This window comes from Ambystoma mexicanum, chromosome 3p (assembly GCF_040938575.1).
Source record: "Ambystoma mexicanum isolate Mex_15411 chromosome 3p, UKY_AmexF1_1, whole genome shotgun sequence".
Taxonomy (NCBI): Eukaryota; Metazoa; Chordata; class Amphibia; order Caudata; family Ambystomatidae; genus Ambystoma; species Ambystoma mexicanum.
In genome coordinates, this window is record NC_090925.1 from 1,217,897,577 (window position 1) to 1,217,924,555 (window position 26,979).

Consider the following 26,979-nt stretch of genomic DNA (forward strand, 5'->3'; position numbering starts at 1 on the left):
GTGTAAAAAGGATTCACTGCAGTGGAAAGTGCAGCGTGCCCCCATGCACATTCAGCAATATATAAACATAGAACAGGTATTGACATCCAGGATAGGAGGTTCCACTATGGTAGGAGGAAATCCTTTCACAAAGAACAGGGGCCTACATGCACCCAAAATAAAGCAGCTCACCGAGCGACTTAATGTGCTCAGAATTATTAGTGACACTAGGCCCCAAGAGGAGTCAAGGGTTAATGTGGTGGTAGGAGGTGAAATCTTTGCTCTATTGGTAGACACTGGGACTGTACCTCCATGAACGAAGGAGGAAAGGTGTTTAATGGTGGTAATGGCCATGAGTAATCCATTTTTTTTGTGGAAGTATTGGTTGAGTTCCTTTTTTATTGATGAATTACCAATCTTTAAGGGAGAATGGGACATGACTGTACCTTTGTCATGTTTGGGACAGACAGCAGTTAATATTTTGGGAAGAGATTGAATGGTTGAATTTAACGTGATGATTTTATTTATTTGATCATGGATAGTGTGTTCCACTCTTGGGATACACCATTTAAATGCGGGTGAATTTATATTGGCATGCACAGGGCAAGTAGCTCTGCGAGGTGTTTTAGTAGAGCCAGAAGTATGTTTTATTATAAGGTGAGCATTTTGTTAACATGGTTACCTAGCTTAGTGGGGAGGACTACGAGGATAATTTGACAAGTTTTTGCTCAGACCATACCTATGGACAAAGAGGGCAGAAAGATAATCCCTCTAGAATTAGAAGCAGCTATAGTGCAAAGAATAATGGCAATGCTCAAAGGAATGGACAATAAGAGTGGAACATGGAGGACAGGGATAGTTCTCAAACAAGGGTCTAGGTTGATTGATGTCACTGATGACGACATATTTCGATAGGACTCAACAGGTGATGAAGTTTTTAGGAGCATCACACACTTGAAGAGGAAAAGGAAATCTCATAAACGCATGACAAATGAGGCAGCAGCGCTCAGAATAACTTCAGAAGACTTGGAGAGAGAGCGCCAAGTGTCATGTGAACCATAGGCCCTTATGACATGGGTTTATTAAAACAAATAGGGGAACAAAATAAAAATACGCACAGGTAAGGGATTATATTTTATTTATTTTATTATTTTATTTTGTACATGTATAAAGCTGTCATGCGATGAAGTAGTAGTAGCTTGACAAATACCCTCTTTGGTTCCCTCCTCCTTCTCCTCACCTGCACTCGGTTCTTCTGAGGAACTGTCTGTGTCTATGACTCTCCTTTCTCTCCAAAGGTCCAGTCCTTTCCTGTTGAGTTTGGGACGAGCTCCACTGGAAGCCACCCTGCCCGCTGTCAAACAGCAAGGCAGAAGGGACCCTCAGGGAGTCCGCCCCCAATACCAGGGAAAAGCGTGGCTGAAAAACCCTGGTGTGCTTGGATGTAGTAGCACTACGAATATTGAGGCTGAAGGCTTTCCGTTGATGTAGATGAGAGGACTTCAATTCCCAGAAGACACTGCTGGAGTCGAGCTAGCGTACGTAGCTCTGTTTGGATGGAGACCGTAGCCGAGGAACGAGGAAGAGGTCTGCAGAAGGCTACGATGGGAAGGAGCATACAATCGTAGATGTATGTACAACAAGTTAGCAAAGAGCATTTAAAGTGGTAGACGGATCAAGGACGACAAAGTGGGAGGAACCGAGGAGTAGAGGAGATGAGAGAACAAAGGTTCAAGCGGGATAAAAAACAAGGGGAGTCAGGGAGGAGCACTAGCGTACAAAACCTGGCGAGGAAAGCAAGGTTGCAACGCCACGATTACCGCGAGTGACGCCTATATATATGCGTCATGACGTTAATGCGTCATGACGGTAACGTGCAGTACGTGGGAAACTAGACCGCTGGTGGAGGAACGGAATCAGCCCTTCCATCGGCTCCATAGCTTCCATGGAGCGCGCGTCATGACAGTATAACCCCTTCGCCAAGGCCGTCCTCCAGGCTTGCCCGGATGGTGTCTGTGGAATATGCGTAGGAGTCTGGAGGCATGTAGATTTTTGGCTGGTTCCCAAGATCTTTCTGTCCAAGGGTATGCTTTCCACAGTACGAGGTATTGTAGGACTCCGTGTTTGTAACGTGAGTCTAAGATGCGTGAAACCTCATACTCTTTGGTGTCATCATCCACACTGGGTATCCTTCTTCTGGAGGTTCTCAGAAAAGGATCAGGTATATATTCCTTAAGAAGCGAGGTATGGAACACTGGATGTATTCTTCGAAGAGAGTGCGGGAGGTTTAGCCGAAAGGCCACAGGATTGATCCGTTGATTTATGGAAAACGGTCCAATATATCTTGGAGTGAATTTACCTGAGTGGACTCTCCGGGGAAGGTATTTAGTGGATAAACATACCTTGCTTCCTTTCTTCCAATCAGGATTAGGTCTTCTGTTCTTGTCAGCCCTTCTCTTGTAAGTCTGGCGACTGGCTAACAGGGTTTCTTGAGCAGACCTATGATTTTGTTTCAGAGTGTCCAGTAGTAGGTCTATAGTAGGGACATTAGTGGGTTGAATAGCAGGAAATGGGATGTGTTTGGGTTCGTACCCATATGTACATTTGAAAGGACTCATTCCTATTGCAGTATGCTTGGTGTTGTTATACGAGAATTCTGCAACCGATAAGAGATGATACCAGTTATCCTGAGTCTGGTTGCAGTAACATCTTAGGTACTGTTCAAGTGTCGCGTTGAGCCGTTCGTTCGGTCTGTCCGTTTGTTTCTGGGTGAAAGCCAGAAGACAACGCTCTCTGAATCTGCAACTGTTTACACAAGGCTGTCCAGAACCTGGAGGTGAACTGGGTTCCTCGATCAGACACAATTGAGGAAGGCAAACCATGGAGACGGACTACCTCCTTTAAGAACATGTCTGCTGTGGTAGTGGCAGAAGGAGTGCCTTTAAGAGGAATGAAATGAGCCAGCTTACTGAAGGAGTCGACCACTACCATGATGGCAGAACATCCTCCCGATCTGGGTAACTCAACGATAAAATCCATAGATATATGTTGCCAAGGCCCAGCAGGTGGTTCCTCTTGTTGTAGCAGCCCCAATGGTTTAGCTGAACTGTGTTTGCTTTGAGCACAAACTGGACAGGAAGAGACGTACTCCACAACATCCTTATTCATCTTTGGCCACCAGAAGTTCCTCTTCAATAGTTCTAGTGTAGCAGTACGGCCCTTGTGACCAGCCATGGGAAGATCATGGCACCACGAAAGAGCTTGGTTCTGGAGTTCTTGGGTGGGTAGGTAAAGCAAGTCATTTTTAAACAGGTATTCTCCTTTGTAGGATAGAGAGGGGTCTCTTGGAAGAGAGGTGGTTTTCTGGGCTTGCAGAACCTGTTGTAAATAATTATTTACTGTTCCTATGAATCTCTTCCCATTGAGCAGCCATTCCTGTTTGGGGTGATTCCCTGATCCTTCTTGATGGCTGCGGGAGAGTGCATCAGCTAAGTGATTGTCTTTACCCGGTAGGTATGTGAGTATGAAATCAAATTGGGAGAAGTAGTAAGCCCAACGAGCATGACGTGAGTTCTTGCATTCCATCTGTTGGAGAATACTTAGGTTCCTGTGGTCTGTTCGTACCTGAAACGGGTATTTCGCTCCTTGCAACAAATGGCGCCATTCCTCACAAGCCTGTTTAATTGCTAACAGTTCCTTTTCGATCAACGAATAGTTTCTTTCACTGGAGGTGAGTGTCCTGGAATAATAGGCAATGGGATGTTCAAGTTGATCCTCCTTCCTTTGTAGCAGAGCTGCTCCAATAGCCCCTTGTGAGGCGTCGGCTTCTACGATAAAGGGTTGAGACTGATCAGGCTGCCTGAGGATAGGTGCTGAGGTAAATGCTTGTTTGAGCTGATGAAAAGCGTAATCTGCTTCTGACGTCCAACGGAACTTCACCCCTTTCTTTAGCAAAGCTGTGATAGGTAGGACTATGTTGGAGAAGCCTGTGATGAATTTACGATAGAAATTTGTCAGCCCCAAGAACCTCTGGATGTCCTTGACAGAGTTGGGAACAGGCCAATCGTTAATAGATGTAGACTTGTTAGGGTCCATCTCAATGCGGTTTTCTGACAGTATAAAGCCCAGATATGAAACCGTAGAAACCTCAAAAAGACATTTCTCTGGTTTGACTAATAGGTGGTGGTCTCGAAGTCTCTTGAGCACTTCTATTACGTGTAGACGATGTTGTTCAATAGTGTGAGAGTACACTAAGATGTCATCCAAGTAGACTACAGTGGACTTGAACAGAAGATCACAAAAGACCTTGTCCATAAATCTTTGGAACTGGGCTGGCGCATTAACCAAACCAAAGGGCATTACCTTGTACTCAAAATGACCTAATGGAGTACGAAAGGCGGTCTTCCATTCGTCCCCTTGTTTGATTCGTAGGAGATGATAAGGTCTAGTTTGGTGAACCATCTTGCCCCTTGTACTGCTTCCATGATCTCCTTTATCAGAGGCATCGGGTATCGATCTCGGATGGTTTGACTATTCAGGCCCCTGAAGTCAATACAAGGTCTGAGTTCCTTGGTTCCCCTCTTTGGTATAAAGAACAGAGAAGCTCCAGCTGAGGAAGTAGATTCTTGTATCAAGCCATTCTGGAGATTGCTGGCTAGGTAGTCTCTTAATGCTTCCTTCTCCGGGAGGGATAAGGGATACATTCTCCCAAATGGAACTACCGCATTAGGTATAAGGTCGATCTTACAGTCCTCGGCTCGATGTGGAGGAAGAGGTCTAGGAAGAGTGTCAGCAAATATGTCGGTAAATTCTTGATAGGCTACAGGAATGGAGTTAATACTCCTCGCTGGCACTGTGTCACCCTGATGTGAATGTGGCCCTTCCTCCTTCAAACAGGACTGCATACAAAGGTCAGACCTGAACTCTATAATGTTAGTTACCCAGTCAATTCCCGGATTGTGTTTTCTTAACCAGGGTATCCCGAGTATCACGGGAAAGTGGGCAGCCTTAATCAGATCGAATATCACGGTTTCATGGTGAGTCTTCATCTTAACCATGACTTCTGTGGTTTCTTGTCGGATAAGACTGGAAGACAAGGGTGTACCATCCACTCCTTCTACCGGTATGGGTTGAGGCTTTTCTCTCCTAGGAATAGCGTATTTACTGGCCCATTGGTCGTCCATAAAGTTCCCAGCTGCACCACTATCAAGCATTGCCAGACACTCAACTGCTTGGGTAGAGGTCCATTGCAGAACGATCTTTAGGACCATAAGTTGGTTTGAGGGAGTACATGGTATAGGTGGATTTGTAACACAGGGATTAGCAAGAGAAGCCCCTTCCGTGTCCCTGCTCAGGGTCGGGGTCTGTCGTTTCCCGATCTTCGGGGAGGTACTTCCGGACAATCTCTTAGAAGGTGCTTCTCAGAACCGCAATACATGCACAAGTGCAGGTCTTTTCGTCTCTTTCTTTCTGCTGCACTGAGGGGACCCCTCGCTGCACCTATTTGCATGGGCTCTTCAGTCTGGGAAAGACATCGGTCTGGAGTGGCAGGCGTGTATGAGGATGGTGTAAAAGGCGGATTGGATCTGGTCTTCCTTCTTTCTGCTCGGATCTCGGAAATTCGAAATTCCATCTGGAGGGTCAGAGCGACCAGTTCTTGGAAGGAGGAGGGTCTTGATACTCGAGAGAGTTCATCTTTCAATTCTTCATGTAGTCCTCTCCTAAAGAGAGTCTGCTTAACTGAGTCAGGCCATCCTGTCTCCAATGCTATCCTCTGGAAGTTTGAGGCATAGGTTTGAACATCAACAAGACCTTGTTTGAGGTCTAGCATGTTTTCATAGGACGCGTACAAGGTCTCGGTCCTTTCAAAGCGTTCTCTGAATTGTAGTACAAAGGCATTGTAATCATTCAGAACAGGATCAGTTTCTGTTACTAACGGGGTAGCCCATGCTAGAGCGTTACCCCCAAGGTTTGAGACGAGGAAGCCTACTTTTGCTTTGTCGGATTCATACATCCTTGGGCGAAAAGTGTAGTATACTCTACAGGCATCGAGGAATTCCTTAATCTTCTTGGGGTTCCCTTCATACTTCCCACAAGGTATGGGCATAGGTGGGAGATCTCCCCGAACTTCTTCTCTCAGAATCATTTGTTGTCTCAGAGCGGCATTGTCAGCCTTAAGGGCAGTATTTTCTACCCTCATGGTTTGGAGCTCAGCAGTTATCCCCTGTATGGCATTGACCAATTCTTGATACTGCTCTAAGCTAGCCATCCTTGGGCGTTGCAAACTGTCATGCGATGAAGTAGTAGTAGCTTGACAAATACCCTCTTTGGTTCCCTCCTCCTTCTCCTCACCTGCACTCGGTTCTTCTGAGGAACTGTCTGTGTCTATGACTCTCCTTTCTCTCCAAAGGTCCAGTCCTTTCCTGTTGAGTTTGGGACGAGCTCCACTGGAAGCCACCCTGCCCGCTGTCAAACAGCAAGGCAGAAGGGACCCTCAGGGAGTCCGCCCCCAATACCAGGGAAAAGCGTGGCTGAAAAACCCTGGTGTGCTTGGATGTAGTAGCACTACGAATATTGAGGCTGAAGGCTTTCCGTTGATGTAGATGAGAGGACTTCAATTCCCAGAAGACACTGCTGGAGTCGAGCTAGCGTACGTAGCTCTGTTTGGATGGAGACCGTAGCCGAGGAACGAGGAAGAGGTCTGCAGAAGGCTACGATGGGAAGGAGCATACAATCGTAGATGTATGTACAACAAGTTAGCAAAGAGCATTTAAAGTGGTAGACGGATCAAGGACGACAAAGTGGGAGGAACCGAGGAGTAGAGGAGATGAGAGAACAAAGATTCAAGCGGGATAAAAAACAAGGGGAGTCAGGGAGGAGCACTAGCGTACAAAACCTGGCGAGGAAAGCAAGGTTGCAACGCCACGATTACCGCGAGTGACGCCTATATATATGCGTCATGACGTTAATGCGTCATGACGGTAACGTGCAGTATGTGGGAAACTAGACCGCTGGTGGAGGAACGGAATCAGCCCTTCCATCGGCTCCATAGCTTCCATGGAGCGCGCGTCATGACAAAAGCGCACAAAGCAGCCCTTGGGCATCGTGGCGCTGTTAGAAGCAAGTCTTATTGAGTTACATGACAACAAAATGGGGAAACATAGGACAGCCTGTCAGTGGTTTGCAGTTACAGTGAATCCAATACAAGACACGTTACATTGAGGAGTGTGAGACAAACATAGAAGGAAATACATGAAGTGTAGTTTGAGAATGGGGGTTATGTGGTTATGAAATAACAGAGAACCAACTGTTAGAATCCAGAGGTTTTGGGATGACTGGCAATCTTTAACAGTATAGAGCGAACCAGGCAGTTAAAGAGCATGGTTTTGAAGGCTTTCCGGAAGGCCATATGAGAATTCTGGTTCCTGAGGGTGATTTCGAGAACGATCCATTGTTTAGGCGCAATGAAAGGGAAACTAGCACCGCCTGCTTTGGCCCTTTTAACGGTGGGGATGTTCAGCTAGTGGGCGTAGTGCGATCTTTTTGGTCTGGCAGAGTTAGTTCTGACATTTTCGTCTGAAAGATAAGAGGGGGCTGTGAGCGGCAGGCATTTATGAGTTATGGCTAGTGTCTTGAATATTATACGCTCTTTGACGGGAAGCCAGTGGGCATCGCGCCTGACCTGGGAGATGTGCTGTCTTTTTGGAATGTTTAAGGCAGCCCTGAGTGCATTATTTTGAATAACTTGGAGTCTGTGCAAGTTTCTGGAGGATGTACCAGCAAAGAGAACGTTGCAATAATCTGGCTATTGAGAGGCAATTTTGTTTGGACAGGTGTGGCTTAACTGCATTAATCAGTTTAGTTGTGAATGAGGCCGAGGAGGCAATGGCACTAACTTGGAGATGTGGAGTCAAGGTATACCCCCAAAGTCTTTACTGAGGGCAAGACAGTGATTATTGTGTTGTCTATCGTGAAAGCACTGTATTGATTATCAAGTTTGGTGAGAGTTTCCCTAGGGCCAACAATGAGGATTTCTGTTTCATCCCAATTGAGGCAGAGCCTGTTGGCTGCCATCCAAGCTTGGATGGTGGAATAAACCAGGTGCAATGTCATGGCATCTTGTTCATATGAGCCAGAGAGAGGTAGGAGGACCTGAGTGTCGTCAGCATAGTTTGTGTACGGTATGCCGCGCGCGTCAAGTTTGGCGAAAAGCAGTTTGGCGAAAATATTGTACAAGGTGGGCAATGTGCAGGAGCCTTGGGTGACACCGCAGTGGGTGGTGGTGGGTGTTGCACAGGCCTGGTCTGAGAAGACTTTCATGGCTCTCCGCTCAAGGAAGGAGGTGACCCAGGTAGTGGCTTGAGGGGTGAATTGTGCTGAATTAGTGAGATGTCTGCAGAGGATCTTATGGTCCATGAGATCAAACGCTGCAGATAGATCAAGAAGGAGGAGAAGAGTGAGTTTGCCTTCATCCATTATCTCAGCAAGAAGATTTTTTAGATCCAGTAGGGCAGATTCGGTTCCATGACCCGGGCAAAAGCCTGATTGGCTCTTTCCTAAAATTCTGTTGGATTCAAGGAAGTGTTGGATTTGGGTATAGGCCGCTTTATCAAGGATTTTTAACAGGAATGGTACCGTGGTAATGGGACGGTAGTTGTTAGGGGAGGAGGGGTCTAGAGTTGGCTTTTTCCAGAGCGGACGAACCCAGGCTTCTTTAAGGCAGGGTGGGACAATGAATGAAACAAAGGAGGCATTTATGAATGCTGTCAGAAAAAGTGCAATGGTGTCAGCACATTCTTTGACGATTTTGGCTGGACAGATATCTCCTTTGCAGTTTGATGGTTTTAGGTGTTTGGGCAGGGCTACGACTTCAGATTCAGAGACATCCCTGAAGGATAAGAGGTTTTTGTCCTGGTGGAGTATGTTTTTTGTGGGAGAGATGGAGAGGTCAGATTTAGCCAGGGCTTCATGGTGGGCTCAAATTTTTATCTGCAGGCTAATGATGGTGGTGTGGGTGTGTTGGTTTTGGTAGTTGTGGGGTTGAGGATAGTGAAATGAATGACATGGTGGTCGGTCCAGGGGCAGGGGGTGTTAGAGCTAATGACAGCAAAGCAGTTGCGGTCCACAACCCAGTCAAGGGTGCCTCCTTTGGAGTGTGTGGGGTCAGTGACAAGTTGCACGAATCCCATATTGTGAAGTTCTTTGGTAAGGGATTTGGCTTGCTTGTCCTTGGGAGAATTGAGTCCCAGGTTAAGGTCCCCCAGCAGAATAGTTGTTGTAGTAGTTTTTAGGTTCTCAGCTAAGAGATGGCGTAAGCTTTCCTGAAAGTCTGTAGATGGCCGGGGGTCGGTAGGCGGTGTGGATGGTGATCGTGCAGTTTGGGCAGAGGGAGAGTTTAATAGCTAAGGAATCTGCGTTCCCTGCCACATTGGAGTTTACTTTTCTGAGGGATAATGAGCCCTTGACAATGATCGCTAATCCTCCCCCATTCATATGCAATCTATCCTGCTGGTGGATGGTGTACCCTGGTGGCAGAGCTAAGGCGATGGCAGGTCCTGATGCTTCATGGAGCCATGATCCGGTAATGACTAGGGGATCTAGGTCAAGGTTAGTGAGGAGGTCGCGGACCTCGGTGGTGTGGGCAGGGAGCGAGTGTGCATTTATGAGGGCACATTGAGCTTCCTTGCTCGATAGTCATCTAGAATTTTAGCCCTTTGTTTTAAGAAAGTAAGAAATTTTAGTTAAGGTAGCAGTTAGATTTTAATTGTAGTCGTGTGTCACTTCGTTTTAGATTTTAGTTTGTCTTAGCATTTGAAGAAGGAGTGCTGCAATTGTTCGAATTTTTGACAGTTCGTTCGTAGTTGGATGCTAAATTTGAATTTGTAACCCTTTCTGACAAACTTCACCTTCCAGTCACACGTCCGATCACTTCCAGCAACTGTGTTGTTGTCTGGGAAACCGGAGTGCTGTAAACCACAAATATCTGCATTATTGTGGTTCTTGCCACTGTTTAGATTCACGTCAGGCGCGTAAGCACCCGCGCTTAGGGGCCGGTTATCTCCGGTTTTCTCCGGGTGTGCTCTGCTCTGCCACACCTCTGTCAGGAGCGTTTCTACTTCAAGATAAGAGCTTATCCTCTGCCAGATGCAGAATAAGGTAGCTAAAGGGGGGATGGAGGGCGTTGAAGACATTATGAGCTCCAAAAAAAGCCATTTCAATACTGTCCCTCGCAGTGGTCCTCCGGAGCAGTGTATTAGCCTCAAAGTGGAACTATTAAACACACGTTCAATGACCAAACATGCATTAAACATTAAGGATTTGATCATGGATAATAATTATGATATACTCTGCATTACCAAACCCTGGTTGAAAGACCCTATTGGGCCTACCTGTGAGCAGGTGACTCCGGCTGGTTACACAGTCTATAATGAGAATAGACAGGAGGGTCGAGGCGGAGGGGTTGCAGTTGTTGCCAAGGACAATTTAAAACATGTTAAAGCTAATTTTAGCTGCAGCGGGTGTGAAGCTATTCATTTGAAATTAATTTTTTCATATAATTACTGCTTCAACCTGATTGTAGTATATAGACCACCGGCGTTGGTCTCGGATTTTACTGTTGAACTTTTCTGCCAACTGGGCACTTTAAGATCTACGAATGCATCCACCATTGTGGCCAGAGATTTTAACGACTGGCGGGGTAACAACAACGATAAGGGAGCCACCGCCTTAGAAAAAGCACTTAATAATCTTGATTTTTTAGTCAAGAATGAGGATGCGACAACTCCCCAAGGGAATCAGTTGGATTGGTTGTGTGCTTACAACACTCAGACCCAGGACTGCAAAACCATGCTGTGCATTTGGAGTGATCACCACTTGGTCTCGACTTTAATATTGCGGGTTCACCCCCACAACCCCCATATTAAACTAGGCAGCAGGAACTTTAAAAACCTGAACAAAGAACACCTTCAGCTATGCCTAGATAAAATCATGCTCTCATTTCAGGAGCAAGACAACTGTACGACCTTGTTAGATAAATACACTAAGTGTATACTAGAATTGGTAGAGCGAGAGGCACCTCTTAAAACCATGCTAGTTAGGAAAAACAACAATAATCAAAAATGGTTCACTACCGAACTCCTTATTACCAAGAGGGAAAAAAGGGTTTTGGAAAGGAAGTGGATTGCAGATAAAGACGAGGAAAGTAAGACCAAATGGAAAAATATGGATAACAAGTACAGAGAACTGATTAGGACGGCGAAGAAGAATTTTTTCAATGTGGAAATAGAAAATGCAGCTAATAAAACCAACAAACTCTTCGACATTCTGAAGAGTATTGAAAAACCGAAGAATCTTACTCCTCTGTTTCTGCCTACAGAAGCTGACTGTAATATTGTACAGGAGGCTTTTTAGCCAAAACAGATAAAGCCAGGCAAAATATAATTAAAGCTAGAGAATCTGCTATTCAGACACCATCCCAAGTGGAAGATGCTACTAGACTCGGAGGCAAGCTCTTTAAATTTGAGACAGTCTCGGAAGCTGAGCTGCTAGAAGCACTGTGCCACATGAAAGCAACATCCAGTGCAGAAAACATATTGCCATCAAGTGTTACTCTGCAACATAAAGAACTTATTTGCACCAATTCTACTAGAAATAGTAAAGGCTTCCTTCAGGGAAGGCTGAGTTCCGAAGGAACTTAAAAAGGTCACCATTACCCCTTTAGTAAAAAAGGCGGGTTTGGATCCTAAGGACCCGGCTAATCTTCGCCCTATAACGAATTCTAATTTTGTCCTTAAAGTTCTGGACAAATTAGCCACCCAGCAACTACAAATGTATGTGGAGAACCATTCAGCTCTACACCAGCATCAATCAGGATTTAGAGCCACACATTATACCGAGACAGCGATGCTGGATCTCCAGAACCACATGCTGAGACTGGTAGATGGAAATAAAGTAGGGATGCTGATGCTATTGGATTTAAGTGCAGCATTTGATCTTTTAGATCATCAACTCCTCATCAAAGCTCTTAAAGAGAATGTGGGCTGTTCAGAAAAAGCGATAGAGTGGCTGGTGTCTTTTTTATCAGATCGCCAGGCAAGAGTCCACTGGGGAAATAACTTCTCTGACTCGTGCTCTATCCTTTTTGGGGTCTCTCAGGGTGCCAGCCTGTCACCTATGCTTTTTAATATATACTTGCGGGCTCTGTGTGGCATCCTTGTAAAGGCCGGAGTGTTTTTCACGAACTACGCTGATGACACACAGCTCATTCTAGAGCTGAGTGGAAATCACAATGCTGATAGTGTCATAACTGGTAAAGTCTATAGGATAATTAACAAGTGGATGCAGGCTAATTGGATGTGTCTTAATGGCACAAAAACTGAATTGATGATCTTTGGTTCAAATCGTCAGTTAGCCAAAATTGGAGGGGAATATAAGTCCTTTCAGATTAAGGACGCTAAGATTCAAGTTTCCTCCCAAGTCAAAACCCTGGGTATGATGGTCAACTCAGTGGTTAACTCTGAGGCGCAGACCTATTACCTTCAAAAGAACACGGCCTACTACCTCAGGCTTATTACAGCCATAAATCCTTTCCTGAACGAAACAAATTTGGCCACAATAGCCAGAGCCATCATCCTGTCAAGGCTAGACTACGGGAATGCTTTATTAATAGGGGCTACTGTTAAGGACTTGGCTAGATGCCAAGTTATTCAAAATGATGCGGTAAGGCTAGTCAAAAACCTGAAAAGAAGGGACCACGTAACGAGTCAAATAGTATCCCTTCATTAGCTCAGAGTTGAGGAGCGGATAAAATGTAAAACTCTCACTCTGGTGCATAAGTGCCTATATGGCAAAGCCCCAGGTTATCTAAAGAAAAGCATAGTCCCCTACGCTCCTCACAGACGGCTGCGATCGGAAGGTATGGGCCTTCTGGTCGTTCCCAAATTCAGACTGAAATCTGGTCTGGGCAGGTCCTTTGTGGTCTTGGCCCCACAACAATGGAATAACCTGCCAGAGGCTCTGAGAACAGGAAACGTCTCAAAACACACAGTTTTTAGTAAAAAATGTACTCTTTTAGGTTTTCATGCTAGCACAGGATTAGGAATGGGTGAGGCCCTGTCTCTCACTTTATCTGTTTGTATTGTCCAAGCGCCCTGATGCCTGCGGGCTACCGGCGCTATACAAGCATAAGTACATACATACATACATACATACAAGTGGGCTTTGCTTAGTGGTGTGTGGGCAAATAAGTGATTTAGGTTGAGCAATGGTGGCACCTGGTGGGTTAGCAAGGATTGTGTGGTGGATGGCATGAGGTGGGTGACCCTTGGGTCTGGTGAGTTTCTTCTCCTGGAGCAACGTAGGCCCAGCTGGGGATGTTTTTTTGCTGGACGCGGGGAGCAATGAGTCAGCGGTTGGATCAAGTTTAGATGGGCAGACTGAGCAAAGTGGGGCAGAGAAACGTGAAGACCGCCCGCCCAGCATGAGGTTCCTGAGTTCAGTTGGCCTTGGGCAAACCTGGAATTGTAGTGGTTTGGTACAGGATCTAAGCATGGTAAATGTGTGGGCCAGGAAATCATGGGTGCTGGCTGTGGCATCTCTCCACCGAGGGTGTGGTAGTTTGGATGAGCTGGAGTATGCAGGTAGGAGGGGTGTGAAGGAGGTGTCCAGTGAGCTCCTAATCGAAATGGCCATGTCACAGGGGGAGGTGTGGTGGGTGCGTAGAGTTGGGCTGTGCGGCAGCAGCCAGCAATAACTAACAAACAGTGCAGAAGGCAGGCAGCAATAAATAACAAACAGTGCTGGATGCAGGCAACTATGGCTAACACTTAGTGCTAAATTCATGGTGTTGTATTCACAATGGATGGCTAGGCAAAGTAATAATGATGTGGAATTTTGGCATATCATACTTTTTGGGAACAATAAAGGGTAAAACAATTAGTAGGAAGTGTTGATATCACAGCAGCGACATTTCAGACATAAAAAGAATGAGCCGTAGTGCAATCAAATGGATTATTAACCACCTTACTATTCGGCGCAGCTGAATAGGCACATCAGCTGGGCGAACCCTAAAACGGTACAGGAGAGTCATACATCAAAGTTATAATAAAAGCAGCAGCATTTCACATTTGAGCTGACTGGCAGGTCAAGCGATCACACAGGATGGCATTAACCTCAGAATTGAAGCCATCATAGGGAGATGCACATAGGCGGCAAACTTAGTGTGTGGTGGCCTTCACCCAATACAATAGACTGACCAGGCAATGTACTATTTAGGTAAGGATATTTTTCGCATGGAATCTGGTTCAAGAACTTAGGTTAAGGTAGGTATCTACGCACTGTAACTGTGGAACGATGGATAACAAGAATTGAAATTAACACCTCTGCAGAACAATATGTCAAGAGGATTACCATGTAGGAGGGGTAGCGAGGTCACAGTCTTACAATAGATTACTGGAACAAGGCAGTTTATAGTAGGAGAAGAGACAGAGTTTGAGCACATTCCTGTGGTCTTCTCGGCTCTGACAGGCTCGGGACAGGATCCTTATCAGTGGGCCTTCGCTGGGGGCTGGCTTACGCTTGCCGGTCCTCGGGGTTGGCTAAAGGCCTAACAGGCAGCCAATAGGATCAGAGCTGTGGTTGTCCAGGCAACATGGGCCACAAACAGGCCCGATTTCCCTCAGCGGCCGTCTTGACAGCTTCCACGCAAAATGCATCTATGCAGATACATGTGGTGGTGTGGCTGTCCATACGACAGATCCCTGCTTTATGCAGCGGGCTGGATATATTATGATATATATAATAGGATCTCACAGGAGGTCAAATCTCGTAGCGACTCGCTACTTGCTGGGCAAAGATAGCAGTGAGAGTTTACCTGGGGATGGCAAGTGCCGGCTGGTGTCTGTGTGCTGCTCCTGCAGCCGAGATGCTGGATGAGCCCTCCTGGGGATACGAGAAAGTGAGTGATGACTTCAGGCTAGGGACAGGAGCCTTATCAGTGGGCCTTGGCTGGGGGCCGGCTTACGCCTGCCCCGGTCTTCTGTGTTGGCTAAAGGCCTAACAGGCAGCCAATAGGATTGGAGCTGTGGTTGTCCAGGCAACGTGAGGCACATACAGGCCCCGGTTTCCCTCGGCGGCCATCTTGGCGGCTTCCACGCAAAATGCTTCTCTGCAGATACACGTGGTGGTGTGGCTGGGCATACGGCAGATATAATATGAAACATATGAGGGTTTTGCATTGTAATTAGACCAATTCATGCAGGCCAATCGTAAATAGATAGGGATAAAAGCACAAGTGTAAGAAGCTTAAAACTAAAAAGATTGATGATAATTCAGGGGATGAAATAAATAAATAAACAAACAAATAAATAAATAAATAATGGCTATTAAAAACAGCACAAAAAAACAAGTGGATAAGGTATCCAGATTTGTAAGCAAAAAGCACAATGGATGGTGTTGGTTATAAATGAATAGTGTAGTGTATTTTAATAAAAGAGACAGTGTGATTAATGAAGGGCCAGAGGAGTATGGATGACCAAGATCGATTTGATAATATGAGAGACATTTTTTATAGAACTTGACTAAAGAACATATGAGAGTAAGTAACAAAATGTTGTTTAAATGCATATGATGAGGGTGATTTATGTTTTACGGATGAAAATTATTATTATCTTTGGAGAATGAGAAGAATATCTACATGACCTTAGCAGGGAATAGCAAGCATAATGGGAAGAAACATTATATTATGACAAAAGTAAGTATTTAGTGAACAGGTAGAGAAGAAAGAGGTAAGTATCAGTTTACACCGCAAGAGTGTGAACACACTATTGATCATTATTAGGGCAGTAAGGGATACAGCCATTCAAATATATAGCATGTTCCCAAGACAGGTGCAAACAGGAGTGGGTACAGAATAGCATGTATATGTCAGATCCCCGGGCTGAAGACTCCCAAGATCCTGACCGCCCCTCTTCAACCTCCCCCTCACCTGACAACCAAGAATCAGAAGTAGCTTCTACATACGGTCTCCTCGAGAGATAGTCCTTCTTCTTCTTTCTTTCTTTTTTTTTGTGGACAATGTCACGCTCCCGAAGAGAAGCCACAATGGATAGTTTAAAACAACGTTACCAGTGTCCCCTTCCCCGGAAAGGGACTAATGGGGAAAAAGCTGTACGGCATAAAAAAACCCAGCCGGAGATGGAAGGCGGGCTCCGCAGACTCGAATGAAATCTGGACCGATGACGGGGAAGACCTTCCAGAACAACAGAGCAACACAGGAACTGGAAGCGGTGAACAACGCACACCAAAAGGTAGGACTCCAAGGAAGAAAACACAGAGATGCCAGGTAAGAGAGAGTGGGACGAGCGAGAGAGAGAGAGAGGGAGAGAGAGAGAGAGAGAGAGAGAGAGGGAGGATGGGAAACAGAACAAAGGAAAACAAGGCAAGCAGCAGGCCGAGAGAAAGTAATGAGCAAGAGCAAGAAGGAATACCCAGTGTGGGTAAGGAAAAATTGAATACTTAGTGCAGCAAACCAAAGATGCTACATGCTCGGAAGGAACCCGGAACTGAAGCGGTTGCAACGCGGAGCGCGCAGAGCGAGCGTGGACTATAAGCCTCCCTGAACTCTACGAGAAAACAACTAGACCGCTACAGTATGCACAGAAGATACGTGGCGGCACCCATAATGGCTGCCTCGTAAATGAACCCGGGGCAGCAGGCGCCACGAAGTGAGGCGCTTGACAGTATGCCCCCCGCCTGCATCACGAGCCTCCTGGCTTGCCAGGATGAGCCCGGTGGAACCTTCTAAGTAGGACTGGGGCTTGTATGTACGAGGAAGGTTCCCATTAATCTTCTGCTTCTGAGTACCCCTTCCAATGTACAAGATACTCAAGACGACCCCTCTGATACAGAGAATCTCTGATTTGGGATACCTCGTATTCCAGCTCGGTATAAGCAGAAGAAGGTGCCCTTAGTGGAGTAGCACAAAGAGGAAATGCAGATGTAGCCTCCCTAAGTAAAGAGGAGTGAAACACAGGATGTACTTGTTGTAAACAAGGGTGAAGTTTGAGACGATAGGCTACAGGAGTGATCTTTGCCAAAATGGTATAGGGACCAATAAAGTGAGGTGACAGCTTAGAGGGGCGAGTCCATCGTGGCAAAAATTTAGGGGAGAGCCATACCCTAGTGCCCACCTTCCATTCCGGCACCTGCAAGCGGTGGCAGTCAGTTTGGGTCTTGTACGACCTTGACTGTCTTCGAGACTGGCCTTTGCCGTTTGATGAGCTTCTTGTATTCGGGATAAGGAATCTCCTACTGCAGGTATATTTGAATGCCTGGTCCAATTAGGTAGGAATGTGCGGGGATGGAGTCCATAGGTACACAAAAACGGGGTGAACCCAGTGGCTGAGTGACGAGAGTTGTTATAAGTGAACTCCGCTGTGGGAAGCAAGGTAACCCAATCATCTTGTTCTCGATTGATGTAACTGCGAAGGTTATGTTCCAGAGTACCGTTAACTCTATCCGTCTGCCCATTAGTTTGTGGGTGGAATCCGGAAGATAATGTGCGCTCAATACCCAACTCTTGACACAGGGCAGACCAAAACTTTGAAATATACTGACTTCCTCTGTCAAAAATGATCTTTTTTGGAAGCCCATGTAACCAGAAAATGTCTCTGACAAAAACTACCGCCATTTCTTTGGCAGTAGAAACTCCAGGTAGTGGGGCGAAATGAGCTAGTTTACTCAAAGTGTCGACAGTGACCATTATACAAGTACAGTTCTGGGACTTGGGTAAATCGACAATAAATTCCGTGGAGATATGACTCCAAGGGCGATCTGGAACAGGGCTCTGCTCTAATAGACCCAAAGGTTTCGAAGTGCTATTCTTGCTCCGATTGCACACTCTGCATGATTTAATGTATCGAATGACATCAGTCCTTATTTCAGGCCAATAAAAGGCACGGCGAATGAGATCCATCGTACCAGCTTGACCTTGATGTCCTGCAATCTTATGGTCATGACACCAAAACAAAACCCGACGGCGTAGGGATTCTGTGGGTATGTATAATCAATGCCATTTAAACCACAGACCCTCTCTCTCAACGATCCTTTCCATGGGAGAAATGGGAGTCATAGATACAGTGGCTTCTTTGACCTGTTGTAAGAAAGTTGAGATTTGATATAGCACTCTGGTTCCTGGAAAAAGCTTCTCTAAGGGAGGACAATAGAGACCTGAGTTGTCTCTTTTTTGGGACAAAGCGTCTGCTAGAGTGTTTTGGCTTCCAGGAATAAAGGTGATACGAAAATCATATTGAGCGAAAAAATTAGCCCAGCGGGCCTGCCTTGAGTTTACGCAATCCAAAATTCTGGAGAACCTGTACGTTCTTATGATCAGTTCTAATGGTAAAAGGATGCAAACTTCCCTGCAACAGGTGCCTCCACTCTTCACAGACCAACTTCATGGCTAAGAGTTCCCTTTCTATTACCGAGTAATTCCGTTGGCTCTCTGTGAGTGTTCTTGAAAGGTAGGCTATAGGATGTTCCTCCAAGTCTTGTTCCTGCAACAGGACTGCACCAATAGCGGATGCAGAAGCATCGGTCTCCAGGACAAAAGGTTTATCTTGTATAGGGTGACGGAGAATGGAAGCACTACAAAACAAACCTTTAAGGTGATTAAAGCTCTCTTCTGCCAGAGAGTCCCATGCAAAAGGAACCAAAGACTTCTTAAGCAGTCTAGTGATGGGCAGAACTGCCTCTGAGAAATTTGGAATAACTTCCTTGACAGATGTGGGTGACGGCCAGTGGAGAATGGCATCTATCTTCTTCTTGTCCATCTGTACCCCTTGAGCCGACAGTATACAACCCAGGTAGGGAACCTGGTCTGCTCCAAAAATGCACTTCTCTTTCTTGGCAAGAAGTTGATTTGTCTTTAACCGGTGTAGAATGTCTGTGAGGTGTGTCTTGTGTTCTGTGGCATCTCGAGAAAACACCAATATGTCATCCAGATAGATGATAACTGACACATACATTAAATCGGAGAACACTCTGTCCATGAATCGTTGAAAAATAGCTGGGGCGTTGACTAACCCAAAGGGCATCACATGATACACAAATAGTCCGAATGGAGTGCGGAATGCTGTTTTCCATTCATCGCCGGAACGGATTCTCAATAAATGGTAGGCGCTGCAGAGGTCTAACTTCGTGAAGATTTTGGCACCCTGAACTGCCTCAATGATGTCAGCTATGAGAGGCATGGGATATCGATCCCGTATCGTCACCTTATTCAACCCTCGTTAATCTATGCAAGGTCTGAGATCTTTGGAGTCTTTCTTGGGCATGAAGAAAAGTGGAGCCCCAGCGGGGGATTTGGAAGGTCTAATGAGAGCATTTTGTAGATTCTCGTCCAGATATAAGCGAAGGGCCTTCTTCTCCAGTTGGGATAAGGCAAACATGCGACCAAAGGGCACTAGAGCATTGGGTATTAGGTCGATGGAGCAATCTTCTGGATGATGGGGTGGTAACTCCATTGGTGTGGTGTCGGCAAAGACTGTTTCAAATTCCGCCAGCCCAATGGGAAGTGAATGGACCCCAATGGTATCTGTCGGAGGTGGAGTGTGAGTTCTTGGTTCCAGATAAAGGAGATTACACAAACAATTCTTCATGCAGTAAAGAGACTCAAAACTCAAGCTGTTAGTAGACCAGTCAATTACTGGGTTGTGTTTTCGCAGCCATGTGATGCCGAGAATCACAGAAAAATGTGCTGCTCTGATAATGTCAATCTGAATCTCCTCTGAATGTTGGTGTACCAGAAGTCAAAGATGTTTGGTGGTTTGAGTAATGGGCCCAGAGCTGAGCGGGCTACCATCTACCCCTTCTACCTTCTTGTCTTCCTTTCTATCCACTCTCTGTAACCCTACCTTGTTGGCCCAAATGGTATCGATGAAATTTCCCGCAGGACCACAGTCTAAAAGGGCCAGTGCTTCCACTTGGCGCTGATCCACACAAAGCGTGACCTTGAGTATCATGAGTCTTGAGTCTTCTGACTGGTTAGTTGGGGCTGCAGACAGCGAAACATAGGGACTAGATGAAACCCCTCGGTGTCCCGTCCTTCCTAGGACTAAGTGTGTTCGTTTCCCGATTTCTGAGAAGGAATCTCGGTGCAATTCCGGATTTGATGCTGATCAGAGCCACAATAGGCACATAGGCCCTTCTCCCTTCTTCTCTTACTCTCTTCGGGAGTAAGTGATGGTCTGGTGGTTCCAATCTGCATAGGTTCCTCTGTGCGTGTATTGACGGATGAGGGAGGAGGCGGAAGGTCAGTAGCAAAGGCTGAGGAGCGATGACGATGTCTTTCCTGCTTTTTCTCCTGAATTCTGTACTCAATCTGTAGGGCCGAGGACTGTAAGTCAGACAATGTAGCAGGTCTCGGGGATCTTGCCAACTCATCCTTTATGTCCTCTCGAAGACCTTGTCTGAAGATGACGGATTGGGACTGCTCCGACCACCCCGTCTCAGTTGCCAGTCTTTTAAAAGTCGAGATGTAGGAGAGAACATCCGCTTGTCCTTGGCGTATATCGAGGAGGTCTTCACAAGCAGTGTATGATATCTCCTGTCTTTCGAAATTTTGCTTGAGTAGAGTCAGAAATGCATTATAAACTTGAAGTGCAGGATCAGCTCTGGTGACTAAAGGGGTAGCCCAGGCTAATGCATTTCCTGACATGTTTGAGATGACAAACCCAACTCGGGAATTGCCTGTAGTGTATGCATTAGGACGGAAGGTGAAATACACGTTACAAGCATCCAAAAACTCCTTTAACAGTTTAGGAGTCCCATCAAATTTGCCAGAAGGAAGAGGCATTGGAGGCAAGTCGACCTGTCTGGGTTCTGGGACTGTAACCAGCTGCTTCAAAACTGAGTTTTCTGCCTTTAAGTTTTGCACCACCAACGAGAGGTTACGTACCTGAGCAGAGAGGTTCTGGACTGCAGCCACCATCTCTTGGAGTTGTTCTGCAGTAGCCATATTTCCTTTTTGGCGTTGCAAACTGTCAGACACCCGGGCTGAAGACTCCCAAGATCCTGACCTCCCCTCTTCAACCTCCTCCTCACCTGACAACCAAGAATCAGAAGTAGCCTCTACATACGGTCTCCTGGAGAGATAGTCCTTCTTCTTCTTTCTTTCTATCTTTTTTTTGTGGACAGTGTCACTCTCCTGAAGAGAAGCCACAATGGATAGTTGAAAACAACGTTACCAGTGGCCCCTTCCCGGGAAAGGGACTAATGGGGAAAAAGCCGTACGCCATAAAAAACCCCAGCTGGAGATGGAAGGTGGGCTCCGCAGACTCGAATGAAATCCGGACCGATGACGGGGAAGACCTTCCAGAACAACAGAGCAACACAGGAACTGGAAGCGGTGAACAACGCACACCGAAAGGTAGGACTCCAAGGAAGAAAACACAGAGATGCCAGGTAAGAGAGAGTGGAACGAGCGAGAGAGAGAGAGAGAGAGAGAGAGAGAGAGAGAGAGAGACGGGAAACAGAACGAAGGAAAACAAGGCAAGCAGCAGGCCGAGAGAAAGTAATGAGCAAGAGCAAGAAGGAATACCTAGTGTGGGTAAGGAAAAATGGAAAACTTAGCGCAGCAAACCAAAGACGCTACAGGCTCGGAAGGAACCCGGAACTGAAGCGGTTTCAATGCGCAGCACGCCGGGAGGGTGTGGACTATAAGACTCCCTGCGCGCTAAGAGAAAACTACTAGACCGCTACTGTATGCACAGAAGATACGTGGCGGCACCCATAATGGCCGCCTTGTAAATGAACCCGGGGCAGCAGGCACCACGAAGTGAGGTGCTTGACAGTATATGCAAGTATAGCCATATCTAACATCAAGGATAAGGAAGACTTTGGATAGAAGGCGGAGTAACCTTTTTGAAATTCTGGTAAATGGCAAGATGCCAAATGGGTATCATTGGCAAAATGTATGAAATATTTTGTATGAAATATTTTGGGCAGGCAAAATCAATGTATTTCTTATATGTCACACTCGCATACATTTAATAGGAACAGTGCTGGGTTCCAAATAACAGTGGAAGGCAAGATTAGTGTAGGGCAAGCGGCAAGTGGCAGAATATATCAATTATGTCTCAAAAGAATAAAGGCACAGCAAAGAAAAAAGAAGACAGTGGTCCCACGCTTGCAGAAGGAGGACTTCAAAAGTACAGAGAAAATGTTCAGCATGGTAGAAAAAACTAGAAAGAAAGACAGGCATGAGTGCTACACTAATGATACATTGTTTCTATGTGCACGAATGTATCTTTGGGGACAGAAAAGTAAGCCTACATTTTAGTGGGCTGAGAGTGTCAGGAAATGACTGCAGTAAATATTTCTTGATTAACAGAAAGGAGCAAGGGTATACGCTAGGGAAAGAACCTGACCACATTGCCAGTCCCAATACAACTTTGCCTCTATTTTGGTTTTCTACAGAGAGCAAGAACCCATACCAGCATCATCTTCTTCAACTGTGGATGCACCAAGAAGACAGGGGAGGAGCAATTAAACAAGAAGACATCCCATTTTTGTAGAAAAAGAAATGTTGAATCTGTTATGTTGTTTGTTTTTTGTTTATTATGTTTTATAAAGAGAGAGAGACCAAATGACGTTGAGAATGTCGACCATAGAGGAAACGTTTGCTTTAAGTATGCTGTGCAGATATTGAACAAAAATCCCATGAGAAAGCAGGGCAATGCCAGCCACAGACAGGTGTATATATTATATAGCCTCAGATCATAGCCAAGTCCCAATATCAGTCAGTATGAATCTAAATATAAATTGACACCAAGATGTGTGAAAAGAGAGAAAGGAGCAGCCATCCTATTATATTAGAAATTGAGAAAATGCAGTACAGATTGTTTAGGAGGCAAGAGTGTTTAAAAAAAACACATAGCTTTTTAAGGGTTGGGTTTGAATAGGACTTATTTTTTAAAATAAACTTTTAAATACACTTATTTTTTAAAAGAAACTAATTCAGTTTTATATTACAGATTGATGAGAGAAACCTATACACCAGGAGATTGATGGCAACAAATCCTGCGAGCAGAGAGAAAAAATCAATAGACCCAGCCAGATGCCCAGCTACAGTTTTTTCGAAAAATGATTCCTACAAAACTCCCCCATCCTTGTGTTCCCCAGAAACAATCGAATTCCCCCCATTGACTATCTGATTTCAAATGAACAAACTAAGAGTGTCAGTACCCTATAATGACATGAACAATAAACATTAAAAGGACTGGCCTAAAAATCAAAGGGCCCATAAAACTTGCTGCAAAGCAGCCTAAATGGACAAATACAAAATAGAATTACTACAAAGATGGTCCGTGGATGCTAAACCGACATGAATCAGGTGGACAACGTGTCAATAGGAGACGAATGGAAAAAAGAAGACAAGCATTAAGAATTTGCAAGGGGAAGAGAATGGGAAACAAGGACCTGTCATGGGGTGGGAGGAAGGAAAAAGTGTGCAGTAAACGTCACATGTGGACAAAATGTGCTGATGGGTTCCCTCGAGGAATGATTTCTCTCGATTCTTATAGTGGCCGAAATCGCCTGTTGTGTATAATTTGTTTATATTTCATTGAGTAATAGAGTTGTGATTCAGATAAAAGCACATAAAGGTATTCTGTAAGGATGCACATATGTTTTAGACTAGGAGAATGCAATATGATTAAAGTTATTTATGAGTCTGTAGAAATGTTTTTTATGATGCTTCCCATGTTGAGACAAATAACCACACTGAGGGGGTAGACTGGGACAGGGATGCATAGGTAAACTGAATATGGGGGAGGGTGGACATTGGGTGTAGTGGTCGTGTATTGAATAGGTGTCTAAATACAGACCAGAGGGGGTAGTGTAGAGAAGGTCCTAGACCCCTCCCCCACAAACTGAATACAGGTAACATGTCAGGCTGATCCATGGTTCCAGTATTGCAAAAACCAGAAATATAGAGCTTTTTGAAGACAAAAGGTACATATGGGGTGACACACATTTCTTTGGGTCAGAATGCCCCAGACAGTGGAGGATGTCTCAAGTATTACACACACATCATCAATATCTAAAAATGTAGTCTGGGAACTGGATAGAAAAAGAGTTATGCACAAAAGTAGATTAGTTCGCCGTTTGGTAGTATGGCCGAGTCTCTAGGCTAAGCAAGTTCAGATGAATTCTAAGATGGATGCCAAATATAAAATGGTTTTTTGCAAGCAGATGATAAAATAGCGTAATCATTCTGATGTGGAATATTATTTGGCAGCAGTTCACTGTGGACAAGTATGTTGGTGGGGTATATTTAGAATTTCCTGGCAGGAAATGAAGACAGTGATGGATAGTGGACCAGCTAAATGCCTGGGAAAGCTACCAATTAGAGCAAGTAGCTACTTAGTTAGCAAAAAATAAGATTAACTCATGACGGTTCCCACAGTATAGCCTGCCAAGTGTAGTTGGCAGGCTATACTGTGGCGATAAAGGATTTATAATGAGTTCTAGCTGAGTCTCACGCAAGCATATCAGATTATGTGTTAGTCAAATAATGCTTGCCAAGGTGAAGCGGGCTTGGTGAAGGACATTTCAGCCAACCAATCACAGACAAGTAGGGGTTTATTTCTGGTTGAAGGGACCAATCATATTTGTATTGTGCAATTGTATGTAATGTTGCATCAGTCTCAAAAGTGTATGAACGCACAATGATTTTGGGAGCTCGGTGCTTGTCATGGCTACTGGGCAGGAGCCCAGTGCTTCACTTCATACAGGGTCCCAATGGACCTAGTCTTGGCGCCTATGGCACCAAGCTCATTTCAAAGTGTGCTTGGCACACAGAACATCGAAGGCAAGTGCAACAAGGCCGGGTGGGGCCCTATAATCACAAGGAAGGCACGTGCAGAAGACAGAAGGAGGAGCAAGGTGGGGCCACAAGGCGAGGCCTAAAGGGAGTGTCATGGCCCGGCGAAATTGCCTCTTCTGGACCTCATGGTCATTGTCACGAAGGGCTTGTACTCCTTCTTCCTCCCAACATGGCTGCACCAAGCTCCGTGCTACGCACTAGATTTCACGTCGTGGCACGTACTGTAAATTGGTCACGCCCCTGCGGGTCCGCGCGTCTCAACGCTATCTTCGGTAGTGACCCGACGTCTGCTTACTCTCTATATTGATTTCCTTTGATCCTCTTGCTACCTTCCTTGCCTTTATCCTGTTCCTGGATTTCCCCCCCTACTTACTCGTTCTTCGCTAATCCTGGATACCCTGGAACCACAAACTTCCCGGAACTCTGAACGCGTCCTGCAACCTGACGAGGCTCGGGCGAGCCTATTCAAGACCCGAACCATCCACAGGAAGAGTCCTGCGGCCGAACAAGGGAGATCCCGATCACAGGTGAGACGGGGGAGATTTAGGACAGGGAGTGGCTGGGGCCAGGCGATATAAGCCAGACCCACCCGCATACCGGTGCTTCGCGTTAGTCTGCCGAGAGCAGCGTAACGCTTACCGCCTTTCAGAAGACTCTTACCTGATTCAGCACATGCGCCTTCAGTCTCCGGAACCCTCCAGAACCGCACCTACCTGGTTCAACACATGCATCTTCAGTCTCCGGATACCTCGACCATCTTACCTGGATTCAGCTGCACCATCGCCGGAAGCACTGCCATTTGCTTCCCACTCTGCAGTCGGTGTGCACACCTTACCTGACGGCCACACCATCGCTGGAAGCGCTGTCATTGGCTTCCCATCCTTCAGTCGCCACGCAAATCTTACCTTGAGGGCACACCATCATGAGAAGCACTGCCATCTGCTCCTGACTCTGCCACAGTCGCATTCATCTTACCTGTCTTCTGGCATCCTCTGCAGGTACCACCCAGCATCCTTACCTGTTCCGAATTCCACCAACACGGGGCCCTCATCGGGTGCAGCCTCCACGTGGATCTTCACCTCTGGCCACCAGTAAGAGTCGGAACTCGCTCGCCAGGCCTTTGCCGACCAGTCGCGCCTTCAAAGGGAATAAGAGACATAAGGTGAGCGGTCGCATAGACTTTAACAGGCTAAAAGCAGCACTACTCATGAACTAGGTGCAGCTTCAGGAACTGCCTACTTACCTGAGGTGGAGCATCCGGAGCAGACTCCTTTCACCATCACGCGCTCCTGGGTCATCTTCATCACTACAGGGAAGAGAGAACAATATACTGTTACAAACTATATTCATTGGGACTGCATTACTACAAAGAATATGGGCAATAATCATAGTCATAAACACTTACCATCAAGACGGAATGGTCGCAGCTGGTCTGGACCTCCACCATTTGGACCAGTGACGCAACTAGGTCCATCTACAGCGCCCCTGCTGAAGGAAGCAGAACGGAGAGCTCATCCTTATGTATAAACAGGTGAGCCTGCATGGGTAAACTTCTATGCACTACATTTTGGCACGAAAGGGCAGAGGGGAATTGCAACTCCACCACGCTATCCTCACTGCCTCTCATCTTATCCCAGGAACAGGTCCAGCCTTCCGGGTCCATGAAAAGACAGCAGTTGGGGTAGAGAAGTGATCTGAGGGAGCCAGCTCCGGGGAGAGCTCCAACCGTACCCCAACGCCCCCGCAGAGACCAGGTGACCGTAACAGAGCTGCTGTGTTTCGTGCCTTGTGAACATGCATTAAAGATGACTTTTGAAGCAACTGCATGGGCCTCCGTTTCCAGCCTCTGTCTCTGTCCTGTCTCCAGTGCCTGGGTCCCCAGGTGTAAAAAATCATGGAGGGGATGCAGAGGGTCCCCCTGTTCAGTGGAGTGACCATCCTTTCACCATGGCCGACCAGTGGGTGGTAACTGATTATATTGGCGAGGTACATAATTCATATTTTGTCTTTCATTTAGTTGGAACTGTTCCCTATGCCAGTTTCCATTTTCAATTAATTTATCCCCATAGCTTGGTCTTTCCTGGTGGCCAATCACCATTTTGTTATGGTCAAATCTA

General features: G+C 46.0%; 1 long non-coding RNA gene across 1 annotated transcript in view; it reads left to right on the plus strand.

Moving 5' to 3' along the window:
• Nucleotides 1-23,716, plus strand: part of LOC138581372 (uncharacterized) — a 271,817-nt gene extending 248,101 nt beyond the window's left edge. Inside the window, exon 5 of the long non-coding RNA XR_011304539.1 lies at nucleotides 23,010-23,716. This is a non-coding gene — a long non-coding RNA (uncharacterized lncRNA). The remainder of the gene's footprint in view (nucleotides 1-23,009) is intronic.
• Nucleotides 23,717-26,979: the final 3,263 nt, after the last annotated feature.